This window comes from Triturus cristatus, chromosome 4_2 (assembly GCF_964204655.1).
Source record: "Triturus cristatus chromosome 4_2, aTriCri1.1, whole genome shotgun sequence".
NCBI classification, from domain to species: Eukaryota; Metazoa; Chordata; class Amphibia; order Caudata; family Salamandridae; genus Triturus; species Triturus cristatus.
In genome coordinates, this window is record NC_140586.1 from 807,199,761 (window position 1) to 807,226,193 (window position 26,433).

Sequence of the window (26,433 nt, forward strand, 5' to 3'; positions counted from 1 at the left end):
TTCTCATCACATCATAGCCAATGTGAACTCCTGCCTTGTGGTTTTGTTTGAGTGTCGTTGAACAATTCTTGATCAGAATCCCGCCGTCCACCTTGGAATTTTGAAGGATCAACAATGGCTTGGTCACTTCTTTTTTCTTCAACCAACACAAATTTATTCACATTGGTATTTCATGATTTTAGCAGCAATTTGTAATTTACAAAGTACTGTAAGTCTTTTCTTCCAAATACTGTAAGCCTTCCTCTGCTGAGTGGTTTTTAACTAATGCATGGAGCATTCCGGAGTCCCCACAGTCACTCATAGAATCAGCATTCACTGGAATGCTGATTCCGCGGAACTGTATCAAAACGTTTCTGTGAATGAGGAAGATGTTAAAGTGCACACAGTGTGCAACTTACTTTGTCCGATAACCTCGGTCGTTAATCAATCCTAGGACAATCTGTCGATAGCTAGGAGCAATTTCTCTCCACTGAACAGGAGAGGGGGGACAAAGGGAGGGAAGGAGAAGGAAAGGGGTCTTGGTTTTGCCTAGAAGCGTTATAGATGGGAGGAAACTGCAGCATGGCAGGAGGTTATGCAGCAGTTTGGGCACCAGTTTAATTGATGGCAAGACAACAACCCACCTGTTCCTGGGCTAACCTGCAGGGGTAGCAACGTCAAGCCGATGTGTCATGGTGAGATAAGCGGTTACAGTGCTGGCACCGCATCTTCTAGGTCTGCTTTCAGATTCTCCAGGAGGGCATTCCTGGCCACAGCTATGGGACATCCGCGGAGGCCTATGGATTCCTTTCCATGGAGGGCTTTGTTTTCAGCTCCTGCCCATTTAAAGAGGGCGTTGCGCCAAGTTATCGGAGAAGGTAGAGTCCTGGCCTTCCAATCTTAGGGATGGTATGCTTAGCTTTGAGGTGAGCAAAGGTAGTGAAACAAGAGAGCACTTTGCCTTTTTTGGAGCATTTGCAGATGCCAATGGCCATATATACTCAATCTTGGGGGATAGGTTTTGCATTAACGGAGGAAATTGGCTTTAATATTCTGTTCCAAATATTCCTGAGCATGGTTCATGCCCAGTGCATGTGTAAAATGTCCGCCTTTTCTGAGAAGCAGCAGACGCAGGCAGCAGTCACCTGTGGAAAGTATGTTTTTATAGCTGCTGTGGAGAAGTAAGCTCTATGCAATATCAGTGATGGCTGGTGACATTTAAAAGTGGTGAGGCATAAATGTTTGAGCCGCGTGACCTGTGGCAAGCAAGTGTAGCATATGAGCTTAACCGTTATAAGGGGATTCAGGGGGTTCTCCCCCTGCAAAACATTTGAACAAAGAGTGGGAAAATGGATAATTTTCAAGCAAATTTGAGAAAGCAAGAATGTTAAGAAGGCAGTTGTGAAAGTACAGTTATGACCAGTATGTAGTATTGAATAAGCTTAAATGTAGTGTTGTGGGATACAGAGTGCAGGACAGCCAGGGCTTTCGGCTGCTCTTTTTTGTGGCATGCCCTCCCTGTCTCAGCCTCCCATTCCTCCTGCAGTAGTGAGAGCAAAAGTGAAGTGTGAGAAAGGAGGGCTCTATAAAACCTGATGATGTGCCTGCGACCTAATCCCATGGTGTAGCGGGCTTGGATGAGACCATGTGTCTCTAACTCAGGGCTCGATTTACAAAGGGCCTCCACACTCATGGTAGTTTCTAATTGCAGATGTCCTGCCAGGAGTACGGGCCCCCGCCAGGACTGTGTGGCCTCCTCCATGAGTGCAGGGCCTCCGCCATGGGTGCGGGCCCACCACCATGACTGCTAGCCCTCTGTGACAACTGCGGGTGTGGAGGCCCTTTGTGAATCAGGCCCTAAATTATCCCTCTTCAAACAGATCCCCCATTGTTGTGAGTTTTGAATTATGCCAATATTTTAGATCCCTATGCATGCGGGTACCATGTGATCCAGGAAGGCCCTGAAGAGAAATGGCTGGGGCATATGGAGTCACCCATTTAGTGAAGCATAAAGTTCAGGAGTAGCAGTGCAACCTGGAGGAGGCAATGATAGGCGGAAACCGGTGAGTGCCTGCAACCAGGAGCCCATTTAACTGATCAAGTCAGAGCGGGCATGTCTCTTCGAGGGAAAGAGATATTTAGTAGAAGATGTGGCATAATGGCCAGAGCAGGCGACTTGGGGACTGGAGAACCAGGTTCCAGTCTCAGCGTTGGTTCAACATCCTGGGATTCTGGACAAATTGAGTAGTCTCCCCGTGCCTACACAAATTAATGTATCCTTGTGTAATCTAACTCGTGCTCATGTAAAGCGCTCCAATACCTTCAGGTCGAGTTTGCACTTTATAAAACTGCAAAAAGAATTCCCAGAATACACCTAATTAACCATTGTAGTTGGACACAGAGGAGGTATAGGTCATAACCAGAAGCCGCCAGCCACCCGCCTCATTCGGGAGGTGCAGCTTAGCAATGGCCACTCTGCACCATCAAGTGCTCCGAATAGCTGCCTAGATGCTTGTTCAAGCTGCAGAAGAATTTTCTTCGGGATGATGGCTAAATTGGTAAAGTAATATAACAGTCAAGGTAAGACCACAATCTTCAAGAGGGCACTGTGCCCCATTGAGGCTAGTGAACAAGTGTTCCAGAATGCCACCTGGGAAGTAAGGCGCAGTTACTGCCCTTGTCAGATTGTCATTGAGTAAATCCTAGTTGGTATGATATATTGGGGAGTTTCCCCTACAAGGTCCTTCGGCATTTCAGGAATATTTAGTACAAAGGGGAAGATGACAATTTCAACCAATTAACATAGAAACCTCAGGCAGCAGCAAAGTCATCAAAATTCTGAGTAATCCGAGAAGTATATCCCTGGAGGTCTTTGAGGTAAATGAGGAGGTCAACCGCATATAAGGAAATGGAATGTGTCCTGTCTACCAGTGGGATTCCCCCAGGCTGCAGCCTCATCTATCAGCCTCACCAAGAGTGGTTCCATGGCCAAGGCAAAAAGCAGGGGGGACAAGCAGCAACCCTTTCTAGTCCCTCTGCTGACCTTGAAGGAGGCAGATGATTTTGCCTATGGGCACTCACACTGAAGGGCGCGTGTATAATACTCTTATGAGACGTAAGATAAGGGCTTCAAAACCAAAGCAGCATAAGACCTCAAAAAGGTAGAACAAGTGTATGGTGTTACAGGCCTTTTCAATGTCGAGGATGAGGGACTTGAAGCAAGGCCATTCCAGGGGCGATTGGCCTTTTGGATGATGAGTCACTAGGGGATGCCCAAAGAACCTGTCCCCAGAGGAACTGGCAGACAGGAGGCGGGGCGATAAAAGAAAGCTCAAATTGGGGCTTTTTAAATTGGAGCAGGCCAGAGAGGAGGCTAGCCATGGAGGAGAGGAAATTTACCCATGAGCTCAACCTCAAAGAGCTGGACATTAGAGCCCTACAAGTGGGGTTCAGCAACAGTAATGGTGGCAGCATACCTGCAGTGTCCACTGGTGAGTCCAGAGTTAGGAAACCTCAGGATTTGGTGCCCAGTTATGTGGTGGGTGATGACATAGATAAGTGATTGCAGCATACGAAGTGGCTCTGAGAGTGCACAAGGTCCCAGAGGTGTTCTGGCGTGGTATTTTATGGAGGTAAATGCCCACAGTGGGAAGAGACACACTCCTTACATTAGAGGTAGAAGACCAAACATGCTACACTGGCAGTCTTAGTCAGCAATTTTGGGTTTACCCCTGAAAATTATAGGCAATGGTTCAGGGCCAGCCACACATTCTCCACACAGACATGGGTGGATTTTTTGGGTTATTATAGGAAGGCACTGAAGGGCGGGGTGAAGGGCAGCAAGGCTAAGGATTATCCAGGTTTGTACAACTTATTTTTAAAGGAGCACATTCTTGGTATTTGTTTTCCAGAGCCGTGCCAACACCTGGTGAACAGTAAGCTTTCTGACCCCAGGAAACTTGCTGAGGATGAGACCATCTGGGTCAGCACAAGACAGTCCAAGAAGGTATCTGGGGGGGGACTCCCAAAACCATGGTCAGGGCTCCCACCGGAAGCAGGAGGGGAGATAAAAAAAAGACAGATTTCTCTAAAGGCCCCCAAAAACAACTCACAGAGGAGAGGGTCTGGTTCTCATTCCTAATCTGGCCACTAGAAGACAAACTACCCTGACAAAAGTCATTAAGTGCTATGAGTATGGACATTTTAATGGGGATTCAAAGTCTCCAAAAAGAGTACCACCTCCCACTGGAAGAAAGATTCCAGGGGTTACTAGTGTGGTGCTGGGAGAGGAGTTTGTCCCAGTTAATGGGGGGGTATGTTAGTGGGGTTACCCAAGTGTTCCTGGGTGACAGTGAGATGGTTCCTAAGAACCATTGCCCTCAAATATTACAAAGTATAGGCAATGGGTCACCGTCAATGGGCATGGTGTTAAGGCTCTGAGGGATACAGGTGCCAGAATGACTATCGTAAGGAGCCAGCTTGTGTCCTCAGAGCAGGTGATTTCCAATGCATTCCATCAAGTTGTGGTGGGTGACAACAGAGAGGGTCACTACTAAGTGGCCCATGTTCTATTTGAGTGGAGGAGGGGGTTTCGGGTCTTCTGAAGTGTGCTGTGAGTCTTGCCATGCCTGTGAACAGTTTGCTTGGTAATAACCTTGCGCACACTACCTGGAAGGAAGTGAAGCTCGAGGCTCATGTGGGTGATTGGGTACCTGACTGAATTTAGGTAATGACAAGGCCCATAGCAGCCTGTAATGGGAGTCAAAAAGGGTTAGAGGCTGGAATAATGGCCCAGCCAGCTGCTAAAAGAAGAAAGGCAGAGGGCGTGGGAAACCGGCCCCTGAATGTCTTCCCAGTGAGGTGGGTGGGGCACCACGAGGGGGCTGCCCCGGATCCCACTGAGGAGGGTATTGCTCCTGTTAATGACCTGCCTGAGCTTGCTGGATGGCTTATGGAAGGAGCACCCACTATGGAGAAGTTCTGTAGGGCACAGAGGAAGTGGCCATCCCTTGTGGGACTAACGCAACATGCCGAAGCCCTAGCAGCAGGTGATGCCTCTGGGAGTCGTCAAATTTACTGGGAGGACAATCTCCATTACAGTGAGCCTAAGGCTCTTGTGCACTGGACAACAAGGGCCCTGGTGGTCCCTCCATGCTACAGGGCCTTCCTAACGGAGATGGCTCACAAAATTCCCCTGGCAGGTCACCTGGGCAAGACAAGACCATTGTATAGCTTGCCCCCACTTTTATTGGCCCAGGATCAAGACTTCCTCATATGCGTTCTGTAGAACTTGTGTAACCTGCCAGGCCAGTGATAAGACAGGGCAGAGGCTTAAACCACCCCCCCTTAATCACTTGCCTGTTATTGGCACACCCTTTGAGCGGGTGGGCATCAACATTATTGGGCCTACGGATCCCGAGACTGCTTCAGGCAACAGGTTCAGCCTGGTTCTGGTGGATCATGCCACTAGGTACCCAGAAGCAATCCCTCTGAGGACCCTGACTATATCTGCAGTGGCAAAGGCCCAGATGGGGATTTTTAGCCGAATGGGTTTGTCCAAAAAAGAGGTGTATGACAAGGGCACCAACTTCACATCTGCTTATATGCAGTGAATTTGGAAGGAGTGTGGGGTAACCTACAAGTTCTCCACTACTTACCATCCACTAACAAATGGGCTTATTGAGAGATTCAAAAGGACCTTGAAGGACCTTGAATAAGTTGGACATCCTCTTGCTATGCCTGTTGTTTGCCTACAGGGAGATACCAGAGAAGGAAGTGGACTTCAACCCATTTGAGCTTCTGTATGGGTACCCTGTCACAGGACCCCTGCATTTGGTAAAAGAGGGGTGGGAGCACGCTTCCAGGAAGATTCCCCAGGATGTAGTGACCTACATTCTGGCCTTCAGAAGCCAAATAGCCAAGCAAGCCTCTCCCGACTTCAAAGCCAGTCAGGATGTCATGAAGCAGTGGTATGACTAAAATTCTACCACTGTGAAATTGACTTCTGGGCACAAAGTGTGGGTGATGGAACCGGTTGAACCCGGGTCCTCCAGAACCGTTGGGCTGGACCCTATAAGGTGATTGAGAGGAAGGGTGATGCCACCTACCTAGTGGACCTCAAGACCACCAGGCAACCCACAGGGTGCTCCATATCAATCGCCTCAAACCCCCTCTTGAGAGGTCTGAGCTCACCATGCTGTTGGTGATAGATAGAGAAGAAGAGGAGAGTGAATTTCTCCCTGACCTCTTAGACTCCAAGGAGAAAGATGGATCTGTGGAGGGACTAAGCCCGCCTCCCCAGTCTGACAGCTGAACAGCAGAGGGACTGCCATTAAATGTTGGAACAGTACTCCTCTCTATTTTCCCCCATCCCTGTGACTGCCCACCTGTGTACCCATTATGTGGACACAGGTTACAACCTCCTTGTCAAGAATACTTCTTAAATGTACCAGAGAAGGTGAGGGCCAGCATTAAAAGTGAAGTATCTAAAATGCTGGAATTGGGAGTCATAAAAGCCTCCAGTAGCCCCTGGTCCAGTCCTGTGGTTATGGTACCAAAAGCTGCCCCACAGGGCACCACACCTCAATTCAGGTTCAGTGTGGATGATAGAGGGCTAAGCTCAGTCACTAAGACAGATGATCACCCCATCCCCAGGGATGATGAGCTGATTGACCGGTTAGGGGCTGCCCAATACTTAAGTACCTTTGATCTGACCTAAGTGTACTGACAGATCACCTAACAGAAGGTGGCAAGGAAAGGTAAGCCTTCTCCCACTCGAGAGGGCCAATGCCAATTTTGAGTGATGCCCTTTGGAATCAGAAATGCCCCTGCCACCTTCCAGAGGTTGGCGAACCTTGATGGTATGGAGGCCTTCTCAGATGCCTACCTGGATGACATAGCCATCTAGAGTAAAAGCTGGAGGGACCATCTTTTTCACCTCCAGGAAGTGCTTTAGTCTCTTCAACAAGCAGGACTGACTATTAAGGCCTGTAAGTGCCAGATAGGGCAGGGATCTGTGGTGGACTTGGGATAACAGGTGGGCAGGGGTAAGGTACAGCCCCTCCAGGCCAAGACAGAGACTATCATGGCCTGGGAACCACCCAAAACCCAGACTGAGGTCAGAGCCTTCTTGGGCCTCACTGGGCCCACTACAAGAGGTTTGTCAAGGGATATGGCACCACTGTTGCCCCCTTGACAGAGCTGACTTCTAAGAAGCAGCGCAGAAATGTGATTTGGACAGAGGCATGCCAAAAAGCATTCGACTCCCTTAAGCAGGCCATGTGCCCAACCCCTGTGCTCAAGGCCTCTGACTTCTCCAAGGGTCTTATTGTTCAGACAGATGCCTCGGAATATGGCATAGGGGCAGTTTTATCACAGCTAAATGAAGAGGGCCTAGACCAACCTGTAGCCTACAGCTCCAGGAGGTTACGCCCCAGGGAACAAAGGTGGAGTGCTATTGAAAGAGAGGTTTTTGCTGTGGTTTGGACACTGAAGAAGTTGAGCCCATACCTGTTTGGTACTAACTTCCTGATTCCAATGGAATACAGTCCCCTTAGGTGACTCATGCAAATGCAGGGTGAGAATCCAAAATTGTTGAGGTGGTCCATTCCCCTATAGGGTATGGACTTCAAGATGGAACACAGATCAGGGGTAGAACACGCCAAGGATGATGGTCTATCCAGGTAGTTCCGCCTTAGTGATGAGAACTCCCTAGAGGTTGGGTCTATCGCCCCACTTTCAGCAGGGCTGGGACATGTGTGAGACCTGTTATCCTTAGAGTGGCCTTCTCCCAAACTATTTGCCTGCTCACCTCCTCTTTTTGCTGATTATTTTTGTTGGCCTTAGGACTCTGAGCACTTTACCACTTCTGACCACTGCTAAGGTGCATGTGCTTCTCTCCTAAACATGGTAACATTGTTGTGTACACAATTAGCATATTTAGTTTACTTGTAAGTTCCTAGTAAACTGGGACACCATATACCCAGGGCCTATAAATTAAATACTACTAGTGGGCCTGCAGCATTGAGTGTGCCGCCCACACAAGTAGCCTTTTTAAACCTGTCTTAAGCCTGCCATTGCAGGACCTGTTTGTGCAGTTTACTGCCACTTAGGTGTGGCATTAAACACCCTTGGACAAGCCTTAAACTCCATTTTTATTACACATAAGTCACCCCTAAGGTAGGCCCAAGGTAGCGCATGGGGCAGGATGCTGTGTACGCAAAAGGCAGGACATGTACTTTTAGGGCAGGATGCTGTGTAAGCAAAAGGTAGGACATGTACTTTTAGGTTTTGCTTGAGCTGGTAGTGACAAACTGCTAAATTTGTTTTTCACTACTGTGAGGACTACCCCTCTCATAGGCTAACATTGGGAATTCCTTAAATCACTTTTAAGCTGCAATTCCTGATCAGAATGAGTAGCTGTATCGTGTTATATATATTTGGAATGGTAATGATAAATCCACTTTAATGGATTCAACATTACTATTTTAGAAATGTCACTTTTAGAAAGTGGGTATTTCTCTGCTACTACTGCTCTGTGTGCCTACAGCCTGTCCCCAATACACATCTGGAGTGGGTGACAGCTATACTTTGTGCATTCGCTCTAGAGATTTACAAACACAGGAAGGTTAGGTGTGACAGAGAACTCATCTGCATTCTGATAGCTTTTTCGGGCAGGAAGAGACAAGGAGCTGACACGTACACCTGAATAGGCAGTGTCCTGTTTCTCACACAAAGGGCTGATTACCCCTACTGAGATGAAAGGACCTTTTTGCACCTCAATGGCCCTTCTTTGAAGTCAACCCCACTTCACTATCAGTTGCAGCATAGCAGGATCAATGGGTGGTGCAAGCTGCAGTGGCCTCCTGATGAGGGCCCTGGGACTTATTATTTTACAAATTAAGCACTGGACCACAGTTATGAAAAGGTGGTGGAGGGTGGAACATTAAGGTAAGGGTCATCTTAACTTTCGAATTCAAACTTCAACTAAACATGTATGGAAAAAAAACACTTCCAGCTGCTGCAGTAATGATTAAAACAGCCAGTCAACCGGAACACTCGCCTGAAGCCACGGTGAACAGACCGGTAGGACTGCTAATCTTTATCTAACATCAATTCCAAGTTTTCTGTGGTTAAACATTCTTTTGGTGATGGCTTTCAGGTACACTGATGGATTTATCCGTTGTTAACTGTCTCGTGGAAGAATTCCGGTCCTGGCAGATCAGGGCAGGCTGCTGCGCCGGCTGAAACCTTTCCTTCCTCTGACCCGGAAGTAGGCCGCGCAGGCAGAAGGATTTGCATAGAACGAGCCGGGCTGAGGCTCCTGTTTATATCTGTTTACAACAGCCGATAAGGAAGGCGCCTCAGGTAAAAGACACGCCTGGTAAGAAACTGCCCGCTGCATGCACCTACTGAACAAAGCTTCGTGTTTCTGTGGAAAAATACCGGTTCTTAATATAAATCACAAAGGTGTCATTAACATAATGGCTGATTGATAGAAGCCGGAAGAAATTAGTGCACGCATAATATGCAGGTATGCACTGCGCCCTAAATCCACCTGTATGTTTAAAAAGCAAACACCCACTAAGAGGTGCTTTCTTCCTGCATTATAAACAATTTCCCGCGTGTGAATTACATCACACCTCCGACACACGCATTCAGGACTGCACACAATTAGATGTGCCTCTGGGAACGTCTTTTGCAGCTGATGTTTTGTCTGCAAAAACCTGAAGAAGTAGTTTAGATTCACACTAAATGATGCAGGCCCAAAAAGATCCCCGCCTCACAATGACTTTGATATTGGACTTGTCCCCATTCATGCTTTTCCATAGCTCTGGCACCCGGGACCAGAAAATGCAGAACTTTCACTTGTTTGTTTCATTATTTAGCAGCCATGACATACCGCTCGAAACCTTGAGCGAAAACAAAACAAGTGCACAGCACACCAGGGTCTGGTCTGTTACTGTGGTGAGGATCATTTGCATCATTTTGTGGATATGAATTACGAGGACAAGAGAACATCTAACATGCATCGGCCATATATGGCAACATTTTAGGACAGTGACGTGGGAGATTTAAAGTAAAACATCGGGAGATCTACACATAATAAGACATAGAGTCACAGCTGTACACATTTACATGATTTGAAGCCCAATGGTGGCATCTGTCACTTTTGTCCTTCTCCCATCATGAGATGGCATTGTAGTGTTTTGTTTTAGCTCCTGGATAGATGGACTTTCACGAATGAAGCACAGCTGTCGGTTGCAGAGTAGAGCGCCTAGAAGGACGCAACAGGTGCATAGCTGTCTTTGTTGCAGGAGGTCCAATGATAACCAGGGCCCAAGGATTTGAGAGGCATATATTATCTCAATTATGGCTATGTTTTGCTGCACAAACAGTGGGCCTATTTTACTTGCTTGCCTTAGGGCTCGCGGCATCATTGCTACACCAGTGGGATGGAACAGGGATGTGGCACAGAGTGGCTTGGCGCGAAAAAGAGATTGTGGCTAGTTGGAGTGATGCGAGATAGGATATCAGAGTGATGTTCAGGGTCATTCAGTGGATAGTTCATATTTTCCATACTAGATATGGTTCTGCAGTAGCTGGGATATGTATGAAAAATTCCATTCACTTGGATGAGCTGATTAGAAGATCAAAGTTTTGTTAGAATGCACTAACCTTGATTACCAGAACCAACAAGAACAATAAACATTTCCGCATACAATAGCAATGTGTTGGCTAACAGTAGATAGGGGAATGGAAGAACAGAGAGACTGGATATCACCCTTCCTATGCACAACTTGGCTTGGCTCCCACATCTACTAGTCAGAATGGATATCTAACAACAAGAATAATATCTATAATATCTTACCGCTATAGTGAGTCATCGCTCGCTATAGAAATTATATATCTTCAGATTATACCTATGCCTCATACTCTCTGTGTTTTTGCAGAACCCTGACATTCCTGAAACTGTAACATAATCAAAATATAAGTAAGCAATCTTATTTGAGCTTTTGGCATAATCTCATTCTCTCCAGTAGGTAAGATAGCTACCTACTGTTTTGTGACTACATGTCCTCTGGTTCAGATAGATATTGAAGGTGTTCTTTTCTTAAACCTATAATATAACAAACATTCATTGGTTTTATATGGTTCTCACTGATGCCAAAGAATCACTCCCCTTAACACTTCCAATATCCTAAACTTCACCTATATGTATCATGAATATTTCAATAGTTATTAAAAGGAAATCTTATCCTTTCTGTTTCGGCATCCAAATATAGAATCCAAAAATGTGACACAAAATAGAGTTCTATGCTTCTTCAAGGTAAATTCAGAATCAGTACTTCAGCTTTTTATTTGTTTCTGAACAGTGGCATCACTAGGGTTGGTGTCACCCGGTGCGGGTAACTCATGGTATCACCCCCTCACGACTTACCGCATGGACCTCCTCCGCTCCGAGTCTCCCAGTGGACACAGTTTCCAAATAACGGGACCATACAGAATCCTTAGTAACGTTTGTAAATGTAGGTCCTAAAATTACAAAATGTGCCTGTTAACAACAGTGTGATAATGACTCATTAATCAGGTTGTACAGTGGGCTACCTGCTAGTCAACAGTTTATTGGAATTTATAATATCATAGGTATGGTACTTTTTACTGGTGTGGTGTTCCCACTATCCAGCAACACGATATATCAGTGGTCGAAGTGGGGGAAAAAAAGTAGGGGAACTGTGGGCGGAGAATCAGAGGGCGGGAATAACCCAAGGATTGGATCAGTGGGCAGAGCCAGAGGCGTGGCCAGAATGCGCAAACATCCCAATTTTTTGTATTTGTTTGGTTTCACTGCCCAGTTTTATCAACCAATGGATACACATTATTATTTAAGGTTATAACGAGTTATTGACAGTAAAATGTATTCACAAAGTGGGATATGCTTCTAATCACAGAATATCCCCAAATACGATAAAATGTGGAAGCACAAGCCATTTGTCTCCGAGCCATGGAGTTTCTGTCATCAGCACTTCTCCTTTTTCCAAAACAGCAGTTCAAACATGAATCGCTAAAAATCCTAGTTTGCAAATGTTTTCTTAATAATAATGGCTCTGCCATATTTGCCTCATAATGCAAGATCTGCAGCATGATCTGACCATTTAAACTAATAAATTGTTTGTAGCCCAAACGTATCAAAAGTTAATAAAAAATGTGACGTGTTGCTGCGGAGTAGATGACAGTTAATAGCTCACTGTTCTATGTTAGGATTTTAACTTATAAACTGCAAGTAACAAAAGGATCTCTCTGACAAAAGTAGTAGCCCACTGGCCTATTTACATTATGTGCACTTTGAGATCTGCATGGTACATTTTATTTGCAGCAGGTGCATTAACCCTCTGAGCTACCTTTCCATGAGTCAAATCTTCCATTAGACAAATTCCGATCTCTCTCTAGGAAGAACATTAATCACCAGAGTCATCATGACATTTTTATTGTTACTGAAAATTACTGGAGGCCAGGAAGGAGGCAGCAAGCGCTTTTAAACACCATAATATACTTGCAAAAATGATGCCTCCACCTAAAGTCAGCACCTAGTGCGGTCACACCGGTTGCACCGCCCTAGAGCTGGCCCTTCTCAAGGGTCCTGTGATCTCAGTGACAGGGTCACTGTTGTTCTAGGGTGTACTGCTTCATAGGCCTGCCCGGAAGACTGGAGGTGAACTTCAGTATGAATAGTGGCGGACAAGCCTTAAAGGTTAACCTACACTTGTCATGCTAGGGTCCACCTGCTGGTGCTGCGACACAGGGGCTTCTAATGTCTTGCGAAGCCTTCTAAGATCTAGCATGAGATAGTGCTCTCTCAGGAGAGTGGTCTGGCGGACTGGTTATTAAGGCTGAACCTGGTTCCCCAGTTCCAAATTCAGCAGCTCTGGCCATAGTGCCACATCCTCTCCCCCACTGAACACCATACTGCCCCACTGAGAAAAACTCAGACTACCTTCAACTACAACCCAATTGTTGCCAGCTATAAACACCTGGATGCGGCTCAATTTAAATTACGCACTGGGCAAGAGCAATATGTGGCCTACAAAAAAAAGTGACAGCATCCCGGAAAAAGCAAACAATCATAGGGAATGCAAAATTTTGCAAACCATGTGAAATGTAAGCAGCAACAACATGGTTACCTTAACGCTTTTACACTCACTGTTCAGAAATCAGTGAGTGCTTTTGCCTGAAAAGTTAAGGACATGACAACAGGGCCCTGAATGGACTCATTTCAATGGCCATTGCCTATAGCCTTACAAAACGTAAGCAGTTTGGTAAAAAAAAGACAACATCCCTAGATACAGAGCAGCAGTACAAATTTTGTTTTTCAATCCTTACATTGCAGTACCTCCAGGATTGGTGCACTAGTTCCAAGCCCAGGAAAAACAAAGCCAAGACAACAAAAATAGCGCTTCACTGGCAAACTCTGTAAAAGTGGCGCTAATGTGTTTGGGTGTGAATAAAATCAATCTGGCCAGTTTGCTACCACTCTGTCTTACTTTATTTAGTTATTTATTTTTCACGTTTTTAAACTTTTATTCCCGATGCTGCACTTTGGAATTAAATGTCAGAAAAATACGACATTGATTTCCAGCAAAAGTGATTTTCTTTTTTGGATCCATTTCACAGGGAAGCAAATAAAAGAAAGGAGAGGAGACAGTGCGCACAGCACCTCCTCCTCCTGAAAGGTTAGGTTGCTCTGCACACACCGACCCTGTTGGTGTCACCCCATGTGAGGGTGTCACCCGGTGCGGTCCGCACCCCCGCACCCCTATAGAGACGCCGCTGGTTCTGAAACACCACTTAAATCCTTACAACCTCATTTATGAGGCCCCTTGCGCCGTCGGAACGTCACTTTTTGTGACGTTCCGTGGAGCAGAAGCCTGCTCCATATTTACCAAGCAGCAGTAAGCCAAATGTTTTGCCTTAATGCTGCTCGTACATATTGTTCCTTTTAACGCAGTTTTCTGCGTTCAAGTGGAATGCAATGGGTGTTGCTGGGGGCATTACCTGCAACATCCATGGCTTTTTAACAGTGCCCAAGATTTACGAGAAATCGTAACTCTGAGGCAGCCCCAAAAACGTACACCCCCAAGGGGAGGCGTAAGGGAGGCACACCTAGGAGAAATATCTTTATTTTGCCTCGTTTTTCCTTTTCTATTTGTGCTGCATTCTGCAGCACACATGGAAAGAGGAAAAGGCCTCTTGTGAATCTTTTTGTGCAGGAAGGTTTCCCTTCCTGCACAAAAACAATCATCCCTGCACCCTTGCACCATTGTGAAAAGGGGCCTGTGTTGGCTCAAGGCAGCCCATTGTGAGCCGGCACAGGGTAAAAGGAGAGGAATGCGCCGTGTCTGATAGATATGGCGCATTCCTGCCCATTTCTTTTGCCGTAGGGCAGCGCAGCAGGAAGACGGCAAAACCTTATAAACGAGGTCCTTAGAATTCTTCTCTATATTCAGCTTCAGTTTTCAAACTTACTTTCAAATAAGAAAACAAACAAGCTCCATTGTTTTCTCAAATTCTCGCTGCAGCAACAAAGTATCTCAAGTGCCGAACAAGAACAATCTAAACCATGAGGAAACCTGTACTCAAAGCTTCAAAATAGTTGCCGCCATTTCCAAACAATGCGGGACTTCAGTGGCCTCATGTTAAAGGCAGTTTACGTTCAGGCGTTGATCTGCACTGCTTTCTCCAGAGACGCAAAGCTCTTTGCAAAGTGGTGCTGATATTTTGGGGGCACTGCAGGCCTTTACTTCCCATAAATGAACCAAGCACCAGTGAATTTAGAGTACTGCGCTTGTCTTCCAGCCCAACGCAGGAAGGAGACCCAAAGCCAGCTCATGTGTGGGATTACAGGGCTGAAAAAGTCAAAACACAGAAGATGGCCATTACAGGTCTGTGGAAATTCCAAAGGAAATTCCTGAATTTAATATGTTTTTGTATCAGGTACAATAAAGTAAGTGATTTGCTTCTCAGCAGGGTCAAATAGATGACTGACTGGCCATGACTTTACAGTTGGGTATATTACAAGCCAGCTCAGTATTTCTCCATAATGTCTGTGGTAAACTCCCTTTACCATACCAAGTAATAATACTGCTGTATTTTGTGTCCCGATTTCACATTAAACTTACGAGTGGAATGCAGGGTCGGATTGGTAACGCGGGCACTCGGGCAATGCCCGAGGGGCCGATGTCCAGTTCCAGATGTGGGCAGCTTTTTTCAGCAGTCTGGGGGCCGATTTGGGTGATTTCTGCGTTCGGATACCACCAGTGGCCCAGTGGATGACTGAGTGGCCTTTCTGGAGGCAGACCTCCCTTGGCCATTGTTTTTTTTTTGCGTGCCCGGGCCGATTTTTAATCCCAATCCAACCCTGGTGTAATGCCCATTTCTTGCATGCTTAGCAGTAATAAGACTTGTCTGATAGACCTGCCAAACCCTAATCTTAAACAGAGTACATGTATATGTATATCTCTATCAGTTAATTTCTTTGAATATGGAAAAACTCTTTATGACCCACACTGTTTAAAACAGACCTGTTTCCTGGCTATATAGTTTGGATCCAAATAATAACTATAGTGAATTTTCTCTGTAATCCCATTGTACGGGAGTCCATAATAGCATTAATCACCCACATAAACTAAGAATTTTATAGGTCTTTACCCCATTTTTGGAGAAACGGAAGTAGTTTCGGCTAAGACCAGATACAAAACAAAGATCAAGGGGCCAACATTCATTCCTGTTAACATGTTTTCCATAGGGATATAGGAAGATTAACGGGTATTTAAATCACAATCCTACTGAGCCCAGCTTCCCCAATGCAGTTTCTTGAATATGGCCAGAAGGCCTACAAGTGTCTTATCGCTTTATGCTATGGCCCATAGATGTTTATGATGAACCAAATAAAGACTGAATGAAACATTGCAGAATGGAGCAGCTTGGCAACCGTGCTTTCTTGATTTTCTCTAAAGTCTTCCTGCTCATAAAGGACTAGATTATTCTTTTCTGCACCAGTTTTTAAACTTTAATTTGAATTTTGGCATAGATTTTTTGCAATTGCGTCTGGTAGCGATATTAGTTGGTAATTAGCTGGATCCTTCTAACTACCATTCTTATAGACCGGCTTGATAAATTTTCTTTTCCAGCTATCCGTTAATGCCTGATTTTGTATCCATTTATACATAGGACATAGAATCATAGCCCACCATGAGGGACTAGAGCAGATGAGTTTAATAAGAATGCTATTATGGCCACTGGCTCTCAAGATCTTAGTAATCAGAATTAGATTATAGGTTTCTTGTACTTTAATTATCTCATATACCTCCATACTATTCTATATACTTTTGTATAGTAAAGTATATAATAGTCTATATACTATAAAACATATCCTCTCTAATAACATAATCCTCAATTCTGTCTTTATATAATTTAGATGTATAACCAGTCCAAGCCACTTTGGAGACATTATTTTGCAACGACGTAGCTTTAGCCTTAACAGTCCCATGCACACTGTGACACAGAGACAATGGTGTCCAAGCCATGGAGGTTTATTAACAGAATTTAGTAAAGTACAAGTTAATCATTTAGGAAACAAATTTGCCCAAAAAGCATATATATGAATATGATTATGCAGTCCAAATGTGTATATTATGAAAAAAAAGATCCATAATATGACACAGTAGAGTGCACAGAATTTTTTTTTTATTGGTTCCATAAAAAAAGTTCCCTATTCTAAATAAAGCATCGCAATTGGCAAGGTAAAGTTCTAAGAGGAAGTTTTTAGCATCAAATGGACCTAGTTAAGGTTCACGGGAAAGACACAGGTACTCAAGCATAAAACTCAGCACCATAGGCAGGGGAAATCAGTAGAGTTTCAGAGTAGTCTTCTCTCAGTGAAGCCAGGACAGGAATGCTCACATTTCTAAGGAACACACAATTAATACGCAATAGAAGGTTCTGGAAGCTTCATCCCACCAACTCCCTCTGGATGGTCGAATCAAGAGATGATGCGCTCTGGGAACAGGTACACTCCCCTGGTTCCGAGTATTAGACAAAAGAATACACAGTTGCACAGCCTTGAAGTTAGCAACAGTTTGGTCTGCTTGGTACAGGAGGGTCTTTCATATCCCCACGTTCAGCTCATCCTTAGCCAAGTTCTCAATAAACTGTCTAATCCAATAGCTCCCAACAATAAGAATTTTTAGCTGATGAGTGCTTCTTGATAAACACCTGCAGAGAAAAGAAATACATGAAAATTGCAATGCTTTCATTTACAAATGATTCCACCTAGATGTCGTTTACCACGGAAAAAGAGCTACCGCTTAAGGGAACCTCAAGTTGTAACTGATTTGTGGATCTCAATAAACGGGCAGGTGAGTACATTTAAACCTAGAGTAAAGAAGAGACCGTTCTGGAGTATATACTGCCATGTGCATCAAAAATAAAGATTTGAAAATAATGTGTTTCTTTAATGACAACTAGCGTAGGGAGGCTAAGACAGGGGTAATATGGTTTCCTCAGTGCAGACTACATGCTAGTCTGCCGCATAATTTTGCATACGTTGATGGTTTCCAATCAGAACATTTGGTTTTTCCAAGTAAAGTGTGTTGACCAATCCAGGGATGTAGCTTTAAAAGCATTCAGAATTAGCCTTTCTGCATTGGTGAAAAAAGGTAGAGAACACGTCTCAGTGTGTGCAGTTGGAACAAGTTGGATTTTGTCACAGCAGCGACTTGATTGACCAATGTTAACAAGCAGTAGATTTACCACCAAGATTTTTCACCACATTCAAAGGGGAGGCTATTGGACCAACGATGCTCAGCCAGAATTGAAGCTTCAAAAATTCTGGGGAGTCGAAGGAACAATGAATTTCTGTCTTGCTTCAGCTGAGTTTTTCAATGTTTAGCACTCATTCAGGGGTGAAAATCTGAGAGACAATCATCAAATAGGTTTCAATCAATCAAGCAACATTTCTAAAGCGCAGCAAATCACCCATGAGGGTATGCAGGTGCTAAGGGTCTTGCTGCTTTAGATGGGTTCAGTTGAACAGCCAGGTCTTGAGTGCTGTCCAGAAATCTAGGAGAGAGTTGGAGGTCCGGAGGTGCAGGGAGAGATTGTTCCAGGATTTAGCCGCAAAGCCGGAGAAGGAGCGCCCTCCACTGTTGCTTCAGCCGGTGCGGGGTGTGTGAGGGAGAGGAAGGAGAAGTGCAGGTGTCTGGAGGGTTGGTGGAAGTTCAGGCGGTTGTTGATGTAGGCTGGTCCTTGGTTGTGCAGGGCTTTGTAGGTGTGGATCAGCATCTTGAATTGACATCTCTTCTGTATGGGAGCCAGTGGAGTTTCCTGAGGTGAGGGGTGATGTGGGTGTGTTTGAGCAGGTCGAGGATGAGTCTGGCTGTTTTGTTCTGTATGGTTTGCAGTCTCTTCAGGAGGTGGGTGGTGATTCCTGGGTAGAGTGTGTTGCCGTAGTCCAGGTGGCTAGTGACTAGGGCTTGAGTGACGGTGCCTCTGGTATTCATGGGGAGCCATTTGAAAATTTACAGAACATGCGAAGAGTGAGGAAGCAGGCAGATGAGACTTCATTGATCTGGGTTTTCATGATGAGTTTGCTGTCCACGATAATACCAAGGTTACGAGCATAGTCTGTCAGTGTAAATGAGGGTTCAAGTTCCGAGGGCTACCAGGCATCGATACACGGGGAAGTGTTGTTGCTGAAGATCAGCACTTCTGTTTTGTCTGTGTTGAGTTTCAGGCAGTTGTTTTTCATCTGGTCTGCGATGCTTGTCAAACACCTGCGAATGTTGGCTTTCGTGGTGGTGGGGTTTTTTGAGAGCGAGAGGATGAACTGGGTGTTGCCATTGTAGGATGTGATGTTTGGATGGGCTCTGACGATGTTGGACAGGGGGGTCATGTAGGTGTTGAACAGAGTGGGACTGAGGGAAAAGCGTTGAAGAATGCCACAGATGATGTTCTTGGATTCCAAGGTGAACAGTGTTAGGGTTCTTTCGGTGAGGTGGTAGGCGATCCACTTGAGGGCGTCTCCTTCGATTCCAATGAGATGTAGTCTTTTGATCAGGGTGTGGTGTGATTTGGTGTTGAACGCTGCCAAGAGATCTCCTTACTCAAGGTGGGTTCTGATGTCATCGGTGGCAGTGATATGGGCAGTTTCGGTGCTCTGGTTGGTGCGAATTCTGGATTGGGAGATGCCCAGAAGATGGTTGTTCTCCAGGTGTTCTGTGAGGTGGTGGTTGATGGCTTTTTCGAGGACTTTGGCGGGGAAGGGGAGCTGAGACATTGGACGGAAGCTGGTGAGTTTGCTGGGGTCAACAGATGGTTTTTTGAAAATGGGTTTGACTTCTGCATATTTCCATGGTGATAGAGGCATTGAAAAGGGGAGTGAGCTTGCTGCTGATCTCCTTGCTCCTGTGTTTGAAAATGTGGTGAGGACAGGGTTCCATGGAGGCTCCTGAGTGGATGGATTCATGATTGATCATTGTAAGCTGGTCCTTGGTGGTGAGTCAGTGGCCGGAGCTTGATTTTGTGGGATAGAGGTGGCCAAAGAGGTCGGAGGGAGTGGCCTGGGGTTTAAAGTTCTTGTAGATGGTGGAGAACTAGTTGTGAAAGAAGTCCGCCAGGGTGTGGCAAAGTTCCTGAGAAGAGGTGATGATGTTTTTGGTGGCGAGGTTGGAGAACTCTCTGACAATGTTGAAGAGTTCTTTGCTGTGGTTAGAGCCGCCTTAGAAGTTGCCCGCCATGACATTATTTTTCATCTCCTTCAGGCGATGGTGATAGCGGGTGAGGGCTGTCTTGAAGGTGTCTCTCTGTATGGATTCCTTGCTGGTGCGCCTTTTGCTTTCCGTTTTTTTTGTGGTTGCTTGCAGTTGCGTTATGCAGTTCTCAGCTCTGGTAACATCTGGCCTGTTTGTTGGATCTTTTGCGATTGCTGGGCTTGATGAGGGCAACTTTGTCAGTGCAGTCAGTGATCCAGGTGGTTAAGTTCTTGACAACCTGTTCCAGTTTGGGTGCGGTGTCAGATTGCGAAGTGTTGAGGACGTTGGTCCACTGGCTCTCTGAAACCTTGCTTCAGCTGTGGTGGGGGATACTGGGTGTCTCGTGCGTGGTGCCGGGGGGATCTGGTGATTATGAAGTGGAGGATGGCGTGGTCTGTCTAGGTGAGCTTGGTGACATGACTGTACTTGACTCTGTTGCTTGTTGTGAAGATGGGGTCAAGCATGTGTCCTGCGTTGTGTGTGGGGCTGGTGACTAGTTGGGTGAGGCCAATGTTGTTCATGCTTTCGAGGAGGTTGGCAGTGTGGGTGTCGTTGGGGAACAATCTTCATTATTGCTAGCCTTGTAGACAGTGCTCCAGGGTTGACACGCTTGCCTACACGTATAACTTATTCAAGTAATCCCATGCAGGCAGCAACATTACGACCTTGACCGCCAGTTTAATTCTGGTTTTAATTGTATGTATCCCCTTCGAGACGTATCCGTGGGACATAATATCGTTCCTGTAGGTTGAATACTTTTCCTACTTCCCCTGCAGCACCCAGTTTTCAATCTGCAGGGCTAACTGATGGCCCTTTTCAAGGTGTCATCCCTACTGGAACGACCCCAGTTGTAGGAGTAATACCCTACTTACCCACGAGATACTAGGTGTTCACACACCTTGTCCTGATGATGACCTCACATCTATAGAGGTCGAAACGCCATCGAATATAAACATACCAACCCCTCTTTTACTGTATAAAAATAACTTAAGGAGCCATACATTCTGTTTTTGTTACTTGATGCATGCTTTTTTATCACTGACTTGTCACTGCACGCTCTTTCACTCAAATGTGAGCACTGGATCTTGGTCTGTACTATATGAATGATATGCTTCAAATGTTCTGTAACAAAAAAAACGCAATGTATGTATTTCTTGTAGTTTAAACACTGTTCTTGTGTCTATTTCTCTAATTGCCCTGGTTGATTAACCAATTTAAAATTTATATAGACCAGGCTTTCTCTTGTTTACATGATTTATTATTCATGACGAATGACTGTTTTTTACAATACGGTTTATTACCCCAGGTTCTCAAAAGATTTTTGGGTCTCCCTTGTTTTAAGTTATATTATATCCTATGGCACTTGAAATAAGGCAGAAGGGATATGTGTCACGTTTGTGGCAGAGTGACCCATCTATCGAACTCCTTAAATTAAGGGTCCTACTTTTCAATCGGCCTGGCTTGTGGTATAAGAAGGACACTATTTTTAACATTAAGATACAGTGAAGACTCCATCTCTGATGCTGCTATCCTGCTCTATAATTAAGTTTAATGTGACCACATACTCCTGTGGTGCAGCATGAATGCAGGTTTCAGAGCTGTAAACAAAATATCTCACTCCTCTGCAAGAACATGATTTCAGTTTTTCTTGTAATAATAATAAACAAAACATTGCACTCTGTGTTATTTTTTTTTGTAACTCCTATGGCCATTTCTGTATTGTACTTCACCAAGAGAGGTAAATGAAAAACTGCTCCTGAATGAAGGATGTACAATGCAATACGTCTTAAATACTTAGAACAAATGTACTTGGGGAAACCATACATTGAGTGTCATGGGGTGGCTACAAAAGACTGAAGATTCATTATGGGCAGAGTCTTGAACATCAGTGCCATGAAAGCCAAAGATCCCAAAAGCAACAAGGGCAACCGTGATAGTAAAGCTGTCAAAGGTCACTTAGTTGGTCGCAGACTGCATGATAAAAGAACCTACAGAGTTAAGGCATCTGCAGCAGAGTTCTTTGTGTGTCTGGCAATGTCAGGGTATAGCAGTGATACAAAAACTCTGGTGATTAATAGACAGGCTGGGGAGATCAGTGTCCAGTCTAATCACAGGCTTGACTCCTCATGAAACAGCATAAAGCATTAATTTACCTGTTTCATGCCACAGCATAGCATATAACATTCCGGTCACAGATTTGTATTTTATGTAAGGTAACCTAGTGGGTTATGCTTCTTTGCAGAGATCTTTTTGTTACATGCTGGTAATATAATAGTATGAGCAGTGTACCCATATCAAAGAGCTGCCTGTAACGTGCAAGCCTACTTTGAGCCGTAAACAATTATCAATAGGTGCTTCATACATGATTATCAGAATAATTGTAGACTGATATTTGAATTTCAGGTACCACTGGTCATGCAATGGGTGATACCTGCCAGTCACCTAGGGGGACACAGTAGGTGCCACCAAAATCAGAGTGAGGGGCCAGGGCATGGAGGGAGCCAGTGGCACAGGCGGATGACGAGGCAGGCATGAATGTAAGCTCAGGACCAGACACTTTTAAGTCAGAGGGGGACTCATCTCACCTTGGCCTGCCCCCTGTGATGGTATCTGAGGGGGTTAAAATGTGCTCCAAGACTGCCACCTTCTCTTCTGCAGCCCCAAGAAGGAGCCAGCTCTGAGCCAGGAGACAGAAGGCCGGGGTCTCCTTTGCCCCCGCTCCTGTGCACTCATTGTTTTCCTAGAGGCATTGCAGGTTTTGAGGAACCTGACGATGGCCAAGATGGTCCATTTTTTGGAGGACATCTGTTTTGCAATTTCCGTCCAGATTTTAAATTGTAAATGCATGTATGTTTTCCCGCAAAAGACGTGTCTATGCTTTGATGACCTTATAATATGTGTAAAACCTGTTTTTCCATTAACATGCACTGCAAACCACGTTGGGAGGCAGTTGCACATGTGTGATCAGGCATGGAGTTGGCATCATAAGATACCAGTGTGCTCTACTCAGAGTTCTTTATTTACAGTGTCTACTACCTTTGCAGGGAGGAATAATAAAGTACATAATCACGCCTCTCTAAAAACGTCAGGTATACAGGGTACAAACAAGCTATGTACATGCAATCGTCCAATCTTCATTCCGGTGCACTAGTGGCTAGTGTGGTAATTGCACTCTATTTCGGGCAGGGTCACTGTTATTTTTTATGTATTGAGCATTATGCCAGTTGGGGTTCCTAGCAACTGGGCTTCCACTTCTAGAATCCAGCATGTGTTGTCTTAGAGGCTGAGGTTTGTAGCCGTTGTTGGAGGAGCACCAGCTGGCCAGGGGTCGCTCCTGTATACTCATTAAAATACTAACTTAATTAAATCTCTGGCTCGTGTCTTTGTAAAAGTGTCAATGATTACGGGATCCCTTCAAGTGCAGAGAGAGGATGGTGGACAGTTTTCCTTGTTTAATTCTGCATAATATATCTCTTGGTCTTTTACTTCTTGGTGAAATAACCGGCTATATGACCCCTGGCCAGGATATTGTTCTAAGGGAAGATTTCCTTGTCTGCTGGTGTAACGATTGTGCAGCCAGTTCGGGCTGGACTGTTCCCACAAGGAACAGGGTCAAGACTGATTTGCAAATGGCTGGGTCCAAACTGGGGTGGTGTGGTGATCAAAAGAAGGATGGATTTAACCCAGATCCTTGTGACTGGGGGTGAATGTTTGCATTGTCCAGCATTCCGTCCATCAATTGTTACTTTTGCATATGTCACCCTAAGTGGGAAGGGTATGCCCAGACATGGGTCCTGTGCTCACTACACCACTGGATTCAAGCTAGCCTGGCTGATGAGGGGTGATGCCCTGAAACCGGTCCCAGGATGCTTGTTTCTGGTCCAGGGAGGACCTGGCTTGGCAGTTCGAGCTGGACTGTTCCCACAAGGAACAGGGTCAATACTGATTTGCAAATGGCTGGGTCCAAACTGGGGTGGTGTGGTGAGCAAAAGAATGATGGATTTAACCCAGATCCTTGTCACTGGGGGTGAATGTTTGCATTGTCCAGCATTCCGTCCATCAATGGTTTCTTTTGCACACAGTTTCTAGACAATTATTTGAATTGGTCCAGCTCATGCAGGTATCGCTAATGCGCACAGTGTTGTATTTGCGCACATTGTGTTGACATATCACTGATGCACACAGTGACAATTAAGAGAAAGTCCTTGGGTAAGTGTTGGTACTCTATTGCATTCTGTTTTTAATCATACTTATGAATCTATACTGTAAATCTGTGCATCATGACTTCCCAATGGATACCGCCACCTTCAGTTTTTTTTGCTAAAATTTGGGAAAAATATAAGAATTGTAGTTGAGAGACATTCGTTTTTTTCCTGAGCCCAAAAGATGGGTTAAAATGTAGATCAGTATGTTGCAGCACTAAGACTATTAGCTGTAACTTGTAAATTTAAAGATCTTAGAGGTGAGATTATCACGGACCAGATGATCAACAGAATATTGAATGTCGAAATGCAGGAAACGTTATTGGGCATGAAGGATCCTACTTTGGATAAAAAAATAGAAGTGGCAAAACGAATGGTGGACACCTCATGCTATGTTAAGGAGTTGGGGGTGTTTCAAACAAGAGTTATAAGGGGATGGAATCATGTAGTGGGGCACATATCATATGTTATGTTATGTTATTTAATTCTTGATATAGCGGTCGACTGGTTCTGGTGGTAAATAAGAAGGTAAATCACATAGAGGCAGTGTTAAAACAGCCAGGTTTTAAGGTGTTTTCTGAATATAGATAGATTTGAGTACGCACGGATGAACAGAGGGAGTTTGTTCCAGTGGAGTGGGCCAAGATAACAAAAGGCTCAGTCCCCGTGTTTAGGGGCGCAAATGCGCCGGGGACATAACAAAGATTAGTTACGTGATTGCAGTTTCCTGTTTGGAGCGTAGGGAATAAGTTTGTCCTTGAGGTACTTTTGGGCCAGAGCCTGACAATGATTTGTAAGTCAGGCAGAGTAGTTTAAATAATGCCCGCTTACGAATGGGGAGCCAGTGTAAGGCTCTAAGTATGGGAGCTGATGGGGTTTCACATAGAGTGAAAGTAGGTTGGTGCAAAACCAGAGAAGGTGATAAGCGTATAGCTAAGCTTCCTGTTTTGTAGAGGAAGAGATCTTGTTTCAGTGTGGGAGTTTAGAACACACTGCAGATGCAAGCAACTGTCCAGCCTTCAAAATCAAATGTTTTAGTTGCCAAAAATTAGATCATTTTTCAAGAGTTTGTAAATTACCAGCAAGGTGTGTCCAGGACGATGTGCTGGTCTGGGGGGAGAACCAGCAGGTGCATGAAATGGGGTTGAGTGAAGTGTTGAGGAGAATGCAGTATGCGGGACTAACTATTAGTCTCGGCAAATGTAAAATTGGTGAGAGGGATGTGGAAGATCTAGGCCACATGTTAAATCACGCAGGCACTAAACCTAAGTTTAGCTTGTTGGAGGCCATTGAAAGGTCTCCTTCTCCGCAAGACAAGGAGCAGTTGAGATCTTTTCTTTGTCTTGCAGCGTACTATGCCAAATTTGTGAACCATTTTGCTGAGAAAGTACAAGTGCTAAGAGGGTTGATGAAAAAGGGTGTGAAGTTTCTCTGGTCAGGAGAGTATCAGAAAGCATTTGAAATGGTAAAGGGGAAAATTGCTAATGCAGTTACTTTAAAGCAGTTTGATCCAGAAGATAGGACAATAGTTGTGGCTAATGCCAGCAGCTATGGTTTGGGTGCAGCATTAATACAGAAGTATGAGGGTAGAAAGAGTGGTGGCGTTCACGTCACGTACATTGAAGGGTGCGGAGAGCACTTACTCTTTCGTGGAAAAGGAGGCACTGGCGTGTTGGTGGGGAGTGCAGCATTTCAGGATACTTGTGCGGGGAAGAAACTTTGAACTCTGCACAGATCATAGACTTTTGATAGAGTGGTTCTCCACAGATGGTCTTGGCAGGACCACTCCCCGCATAGCAAAATGGCTTTATCTCCTTCAAGAGTTTCAGTGCACTTTGGAATATGTTCCAGGGGTGAAAAATTTAAATGCGGACTGCATGTCCAGGTTACCATTGCAGGATGTGGAGGTCAAAGTAGAAGATGATTGATTGGGTTGTGGCGGAGGTCTCGGATGTGTGTAAGGCCATTGGGAAGACCAATGTACGGTACCTAAAGGGTATGCATATTGAGAGATAATGGTTACAACTGACTAGCCAATAGAAATACTCCACGTTTTAGTTTTTGCTTCAATTACATTGTTGGATGGCACAGTGAGGCAGATCTATTGTGAGGTTTTTCCATAAGGATGTCTTACATGCAGTCAAGGGAAAAACAAGTACCTGGTTGCTATGCAGTTGGAAAACAATTGACAGCCTTTCTAGCAAGGAAAAACAAGCTTTGGCAAAGGCAATAGGTCTCGCTCTTGGGAATTATTGGTTTTGCCAATAGTTTTTAGCCATGCTGCACAGCATACCCCAATGCTATGTAGCATGGCTAAAGAATTGGAAAAAAACTTTTGACATGGCTGAAAAAGAAAACAAGCATTGGCATTGCCAATAGGTCTCGCCTTTGGGACCTATAAGTGTTTAGCCATGCAGCACATTATCCTGGGGGCTGTGCCACCA

General features: G+C 45.0%; 1 pseudogene; it reads left to right on the forward strand.

Moving 5' to 3' along the window:
* The first annotated feature begins 3,358 nt into the window (after positions 1–3,358).
* Positions 3,359–26,433, forward strand: part of LOC146835094 (apolipoprotein L3-like) — a 97,460-nt pseudogene continuing 74,385 nt past the window's right edge.